The 7,915-nt window shown below is 43.7% G+C and overlaps 1 long non-coding RNA gene across 1 annotated transcript; it reads left to right on the forward strand.

The window, feature by feature from the left end:
* Window positions 1-3,247: 3,247 nt before the first annotated feature.
* Window positions 3,248-4,477, forward strand: LOC142380642 (uncharacterized). The gene is made up of 3 exons (XR_012769847.1): window positions 3,248-3,468; window positions 3,617-3,771; window positions 4,118-4,477. It is a non-coding gene; the product is annotated as an uncharacterized LOC142380642 (long non-coding RNA).
* Window positions 4,478-7,915: the final 3,438 nt, after the last annotated feature.

Raw genomic sequence — 7,915 nt, forward strand, 5'->3', positions numbered from 1 at the left:
CAATTAATATTCAGTCTCATATCTCGCTACTTTCGTGAAGTTCTCGTTTGGTTGGACAGACATTACGTAAAGAAAGCATACGACACAATCTGTGATTATAACATATATATAGATATATGAGCTGTTTATTACAATGATATGATCTTAGACATGAACCTTTAAACAAACAGGAGATGCATTGAATATGGGTGATTATATAAAACACTTAGTGAATATAAAATAAAATATGGGGAATGGAGAGATACTGGATGTATTCAAATAGTTTGGGTTGGCTGACTATTTGAAGCTAAATACTGACATTTCGGATTAATTTATCATTCTGTGAAAGCCTCGAGACATCCATCAAACCCACTTTAAGGTGAAAACGGGTCGGTCTTACTGTGCTGAAGTTCTGTTTAGTCGGTTCGGACCACGCTACGGCCACGCGGGTCCGAGGGGATTTCTCTTCCGCTCTCTGGGCCTTCCTGGCTGTGGTGGCTGACTTTAGCGGACTTCTCAGTTGCTTCTTTCACCGGGAAACCGAAACGATGGTGCCGAGGACTGGGGTTAGATGGTCGAATCTTCTTAGTGTCAGTGGGTCCGTTGCTTCTCTGATGAAGTGAACTTAAGTTCACAGAAGATTAATAAAAGGTTGCTTGGAGTTGGCTTCTTGGTAGGAAAAGGTGATGATGGCGTGAAACAGCGGAGGTTAGGACGTGCGACGTAGAAGGACGTGGATGGCGAGGGACGAACAAAAACACGTAAAACATGCATCTTCAGAGTATTTCAATCTGTTTCTTTGTTCGGGTCTTTCTTTCTCGTCTCCGGGGTCTCACTGGGTTCTGGAGGGTCTCCTCCGGTCGTCCGCTGCATCGTTATCCACACGTCCTTCCGCTCTCTCCTGAGATTATGGGAAAACTCCCAAACTCCGGCGAGCTCTTCTCTTCTGCTTAAACCATCTCTAAAAGTCTCTGAGCAGCTGTTCTCTGCTCAAATCTCCTTCTGAAACTCTGGGTTGGAACCCTTCTGGAACAAGAGGCAAGAAGCAAGAGAGCAGACGCCTGAAGCGAGCCAGCAAACGAGAGAACTAGAGAGAGACAGAGAGCCAGAGTGCCAGCGAGCGTGTTTTCCGCGGGTTCCGGGTTTTGACTCTCGGAGGCGGGGCTTACACTACTTTTCCAGCCAATGACATGCTTGAACTGTGTGCATGTCTGCCTGGGTGTCTGTGTAAGGTGATCTGTGCTATATGGGGATTTCTGGATTTAGACAAAGAAAACTCTTATTTCTCCATTACTCCCATCTCATAGAACATTTGTCTCGTTGATTCTGAAAACACCACATCTTGTTAAGATATGCAGATTAAAGATATAACATAGACTTGTAATACAAAGACATCAAAATAACACACATGATAAAGACAATTATGACTTTCAAAATTCAGATGAATATCTATGAAATCGTGACAAATGAATAGTGAACTACACAATGCTAATTTCTGTGTTAACAATGGGGACACTAAACAAATACCAAATAGATACTGAAGGGACATGTTAGAAGTTAATAGTTGCCTATATTGTCCATTTTACTGAGTCCTCTGGGATTTAAATGTTCAACTAATCAACACTGCAGACCACTAGGGGGCAATGTGGTTCCATCAGGCAGGTTGGGCATTTTCCACCAAAATCAGTTATTTGTCAATATTTAAGCCAGAATCGTACAAATTGTCTCTATATGCGTCTTGTGATCAAGCTGGAAACCTGAAAGAAATTGTACACGGTTATCAAACACATTTAATATAGTTTTAAGATTCGACTAAAAGTGAGCCTTAGTGAAGTCTTCTCAGTTCGTATGTAGCCATCTGGTCGGTTTGCTGGTGAAAAGGGGTGTTAAAGTGTCAACTTTCGAGTTATGGTCTAGATAAGATAGTAAGTGTCCCACTTTTCCAAGAGTGAGTTCTTTGTTCATTCGAGTTTTCCAATTTTTATTGCAGGCGTCTGTTGCGAGTTCTTTTTCACTCCCAAAAAGCTTTTAAGAGGGCAGGAAGTGAACGTAAATTAGCAGTTTCTGTCTCTTTTTCCTTTGTGGAAAGAAAATGAAGATCTGGTTTATATCCACATACGTAAACATCCCCCACAGGAATGTTGGTTTTGTCAAAGTTTGAAAAACTCTTAATCCACACGGCACTGTGACTGCTACATAACAAAAGAGCAAAATATACAAAAGTATTGGGAAAAATCAATCCAGCTGCACAGCATCCAAGGCAGGAAGGAACAGTTGTCCAAAAAATGCAATTTCTTCCAAGAAAAAACAGGAATGAAATTTAGAAAAAAGAAAAAAATCTCAATGTGAGGTACAGAGCTACTCCAACGTGCTGCCACCCTCAGCGGCGCATTCTAGAACAATATGACACAACATGGGTTTCAAGCAATTGCTGAACAATTGGCTGCAACTTCCCTTATGGCTTTCAAAACATCGTATAGCTCTGGACATGTGCTGGCTGAACAGGGAGGTGTATGTGTGATATTTGACGAATGTTGCACATTTATTCCCAATAATACAGCAAAGGATGGCAGCATCACATTGGTGGCCTACGAATTTTGAAATGTAAGAGCACTCTGGAGTCGACACTACAATGTGGGACTCATGGATAGATGCATTTGGGAAGTATAGAACATTAATTTCATCTGTGTTGGTATCTATTGCTGTTTTTGCAGCAAATCTGATCTTGTGTGGATGTTGTTGTATTCCCTGTCTTAATAACCACTGTTATTTCGCCCTCTGAGCAGCAGCTGACTCAAATGTTCCTTCTCCTTGATTACCAGACTGATGATGTTGAAGAACGAGAAGTGAAATCATTCCTTCTCCTTGATTTGTATTCTGATCCACATGACTATGAGTAATCACTTTTCTCTCTGTGTGTAAGCAGGTATGCAATCATAAACATGCTCCTGTAGCTCAAAATCTCGCAAGAGGAGGTTGCGTTGTTGAAATGACAATTTGAGTGTAAATATGTGATAAACAGGAGGGAAATGTTGAGTTGTAAATACATGTTATGTTAGTTATCCCATATATACTTTGTTTTTGTATTGATTAAGAGTTTTAAGCAAAGTTGTGCTTTGCTCATTTGTGTGAAGGTCGTAAATTCCACTGTTAGGAATGCGGCCTGAAACTGGATCCCCCTTCCTTTCTTTTGAGAGCTGTAAGTACACACCCACTTCTGAATAAAATGGAGGAGGCGTGAGGAAATGGTTAGAGTGATAGAGGAAGAAGTTGTGAAAGCTGTCTCCTCATCAGCTCTCCTCATGAGTATAAAAAATCCTAAACGTCTCTCTCTCTCTTCTTTATGAATTTGTAGGTATTTGAACCTGACAATATCCAATATGAGATATAAATGGTCTAATACGAGTAATGTTTGTTAGGTGCACTTGCGGGAACTGTGAAAAAATGTCCACGGAAGAAGAGAATGTTTGCTGCCGGGAGATTCCCCAGGTATGTAGACTATCGCATCTGTGGCTCAAAGCTTGCTGACAAGGGTTACATGTTTACAATATGCATGATATACTGACGCTTATGTGTGCTGTGAGGTAGCCTGTGTTGTTGTTAAATGATGTATACACATTCATGTCCGACTATTCAGATAATGACAAGACTGACGGACACCAGCACCCCAGTTGTCTGCATGAGCCAACACCCGGGACTCGAACCAGTGTGCCTGAACATATATGCACTCCAGACTGCCCTTAATGTCTACCGAACAAACCATGGAAGCCTGCGAGTCAGAGGATACCAAAGGTATTATAAACTTTCAAAGTTAAAAAAAAAGTGTCTCTGTGCACAGGCCTGCTGTAGTTGTACTATACTCACTGTACTGTTTAAGTGGCAATAAAAGCTTTCCTTTCTATTCTCAAATAAACAAATCATCACACACCACACATTGTTGACTATTTTTTGTATCGTTATCCATTGTTCCAAACAGAAAATAGTTTTAGTCTGTGCACAGTGTTTTATGAAAGAAAATTACAACACTGGTGTCTCCTGTAAGATAAAGACCAATTTATTTACACATTACATAGAATAAAATAATGAAAATGCACACATTGACATACATACTATATACAATATAAACTTTCTCTCCCAGGCGATGCAGGCATCTGGCCTACAGATGCTTCGTCAGTTGGTGCTGGGGCTGGTTGGGGAGAAAAGTCAGAGTCGTCATCCCGTCATGTGTGGTCCGGCGCATCAGACAGGAGTTTCCAGACACAGAGGGCCAGTATGTTGGCTTCAGGGCTGCCGTTGACTGAAGCGAGATCGGTAGGATCCGACAGCTTCGGCCAGTGGAGGGTGGTGGAATGCTGAAGACAGGGAATCCGGAACAGGAATCTTTTCCAGCTCCTCCAAGTACGGCTTGGGGTTTGGGATGACCTCCTCGAACACCAGACTCATCATCTTGTTCACGTAACCTGGGAAATATTGTTCAGTGTAAATATGTATATCCTTTTTAAAACTTATTTTGTAACAAATTTAACTGTTTTCAGTAAAAAGATTAAATTAATTGTGAAATTTCTTACGGTATGTTGGTTTTGTCTTCACTGGCTTCACAGTATATCCTCCCTTTTTGGCCTTGGGGTAGTGGATGCTGTATCTCAGGGTTCCTTTGGTAGTTCTTGCCTGGGTGCGCCCTGAATTTTCATTATAGTGAAGCACTGCCAGATAGTGTCTGTAAATAAAATTAAAAAAAAAAAGGTTTTGGTTACAAGTCACCGTTTAACCTCTATTAGCCAAAACCAAAGCAATATAATCATGGTAAACATGGTAAAACATGGTAAAAAGGCAGATGTGTACAAACATACCTGCAAAGCATTCCAATGAAAGGAAAGACCACATTCTTGGGTGTGAACCGCAACATCAGGCTGTGGAATGCCTCCAGTGTTGACGTTTGGTACTGGGAGCTTAGTCTCTCCACGTCATTGAGAACCCTCTTGTTCACAAGAATCTTCTCCATCCTCTGTATGGATTTGGTACTTGAAAAGATGAAGCGTAATGTAAATATCTATTCGAAAGCCGTTGTCACAACATGCAGCGAGTCCAGTATAACAATACTCTGGTACCTGGTTTAAACCACTTCTTGCGGTCTCTGCTGGTGCGGTCAGGGTGTAGGCATTTTGGGAAGATAGGGTTGTCGTGGACGTGCTTGTTTTGCATGTGGCTCATCACAGATTTCCACTTCTCTGGCCCGGAGGAGGAGGATGTTGCACAACAGTACATGTGGTTGCTGATCCCTCGCTGCCACTTTTTCACCACCTCGCAGTCCTTCTCTTTAGCCACTTTTCCCACCTTCTTGGACAGACCTGAGAGTCACAAAAGGGATTAGCTGATTTCACATTGGTCATGATCATGCATATGGGAATGCTATGCGGAATTCAAATGCACTTTGTAATCCATAAGGCACTGACCTTTCTCCAAATGCCACACATCATAATAGTGTGTTATCTTGCGGTCTCTGAGGAACTTCTGGATCTGGGGGTGACGGTCGGTGACAATGTAGTCCACAGTCACATCCTTCGACTCCAACAGCTGCAGGCTTCTCGTGTCCCTCTTTCTCCATATTGTGGCTCCCACCGACTTCATTGCTCTGTGAAAACATAGAAAGGAAGTATATATTGACTTTAAACTATTTCCAGGACAAGAAATATAAGCTTTGTGTTGAGCTGTAGAGAAACAATTGTCAGTGAGAGTGAAAGTAAAGGAGAGGATGAGCAGTGCATTGAGTAAAAATGGCAATCATTCTACAGGTCCTTCTCAAAAAATTAGCATATTGTGATAAAGTTCATTATTTTCCATAATGTAATGATAAAAATTGAACTTTCATATATTTTAGATTCATTGCACACCAACTGAAATATTTCAGGTCTTTTATTGTTTTAATACTAATGATTTTGGCATACAGCTCATGAAAACTCAAAATTCCTATCTCAAAAAATTAGCATATCATGTAAAGGTACTCTAAACGAGCTATTAACCTAATCATCTGAATCAACGAATTAACTCTAAACACCTGCAAAAGATTCCTTTTAAAAAGGCTTTTAAAAACTCCCAGCCTGGTTCATTACTCAAAACCGCAATCATGGGTAAGACTGCCGACCTGACTGCTGTCCAGAAGGCCATCATTGACACCCTCAAGCAAGAGGGTAAGACACAGAAAGAAATTTCTGAGCGAATAGGCTGTTCCCAGAGTGCTGTATCAAGGCACCTCAGTGGGAAGTCTGTGGGAAGGAAAAAGTGTGGCAGAAAACGCTGCACAACCAGAAGAGGGGAACGGACCCTGAGGAGGATTGTGGAGAAGGGCCGATTCCAGACCTTGGGGGACCTGCGGAGGCAGTGGACTGAGTCTGGAGAAGAAACATCCAGAGCCACCGTGCACAGGCGTGTGCAGGAAATGGGCTACAGGTGCTGCATTCCCCAGGTCAAGCCACTTTTGAACCAGAAACAGCGGCAGAAGCGCCTGACCTGGGCTACAGAGAAGCAGCACTGGACTGTTGCTCAGTGGTCCAAAGTACTTTTTCCGGATGAAAGCAAATTTTGCATGACATTCGGAAATCAAGGTGCCAGAGTCTGGAGGAAGACTGGGGAAATACCAAAATGCCTGAAGTCCAGTGTCAAGTACCCACAGTCAGTGATGGTCTGGGGTGCCATGTCAGCTGCTGGTGTTGGTCCACTGTGTTTTATCAAGGGCAGGGTCAATGCAGCTAGCTATCAGGAGATTTTGGAGCACTTCATGCTTCCATCTGCTGAAAAGCTTTATGGAGATGAAGATTTCATTTTTCAGCACGACCTGGCACCTGCTCACAGTTCCAAATCCACTGGTAAATGGTTTACTGACCATGGTATTACTGTGCTCAATTGGCCTGCCAACTCTCCTGACCTGAACACCATAGAGAATCTGTGGGATATTGTGAAGAGGAAGTTGAGAGACACCAGACCCAACACTGTGGATGGGCTTAAGGCCGCTATCGAAGCATCCTGGGCCTCCATAACACCTCAGCAGTAACACAGGCTGATTGCCTCCATGCCACGCCGCATTGAAGCAGTCATTTCTGCAAAAGGATTCCCAAGCAAGTATTGAGTGCATACCTGAACACTATTATTTGAAGGTTGACTTTTTTTGTATTAAAAACACTTTTCTTTTATTGGTCGGATGAAATATGCTAACTTTTTTGAGATAGGAATTTTGAGTTTTCATGAGCTGTATGCCAAAATCCATCCATCCATCCATTATCTTCTGCTGCTCCAGTCGGGTCGCGGGGGCAGCAGCTTGAGCAAAGAGACCCAGACGTCCCTGTCCCCGGCCACTTCCTCCAGCTCTTCTGGGGGGACCCCGAGGCGTTCCCAGGCCAGCCGAGAAACATAGTCTCTCCAACGTGTCCTGGGTCTTCCCCGGGGCCTCTTCCCAGTGGGACGGGCCCGGAACACCTCACCGGGGAGGCGTCCAGGAGGCATCCTAACCAGATACCCGAGCCACCTCATCTGACTCCTCTCGATGCGGAGGAGCAGCGGTTTTACTCCGAGCCCCTCCCGGATGACCGAGCTTCTCACCCTATCTCTAAGGGAGAGCCCAGACACCCTGCGGAGGAAACTCATTTCGGCCGCTTGTATTCGCGATCTCGTTCTTTTGGTCACTACCCACAGCTCGTGACCATAGGTGAGGATAGGAACATAGATTGACCGGTAAATCGAGAGCTTCGCCTTCTGGCTCAGCTCCTTCTTCACCACGACGGGCCGGTGCAGAGCCCGCATCACTGCAGACGCCGCACCGATCCGTCTGTCAATCTCCTGCTCCATTCGTCCCTCACTCGTGAACAAGACCCCGAGAAACTTGAACTCCTCCACTTGGGGAAGGATCTCATTCCCGACCCGGAAAGAGCATTCCACCCTTTTC

Source organism: Odontesthes bonariensis, chromosome 5 (genome assembly GCF_027942865.1).
Source record: "Odontesthes bonariensis isolate fOdoBon6 chromosome 5, fOdoBon6.hap1, whole genome shotgun sequence".
In the NCBI taxonomy this organism is placed as follows: domain Eukaryota; kingdom Metazoa; phylum Chordata; class Actinopteri; order Atheriniformes; family Atherinopsidae; genus Odontesthes; species Odontesthes bonariensis.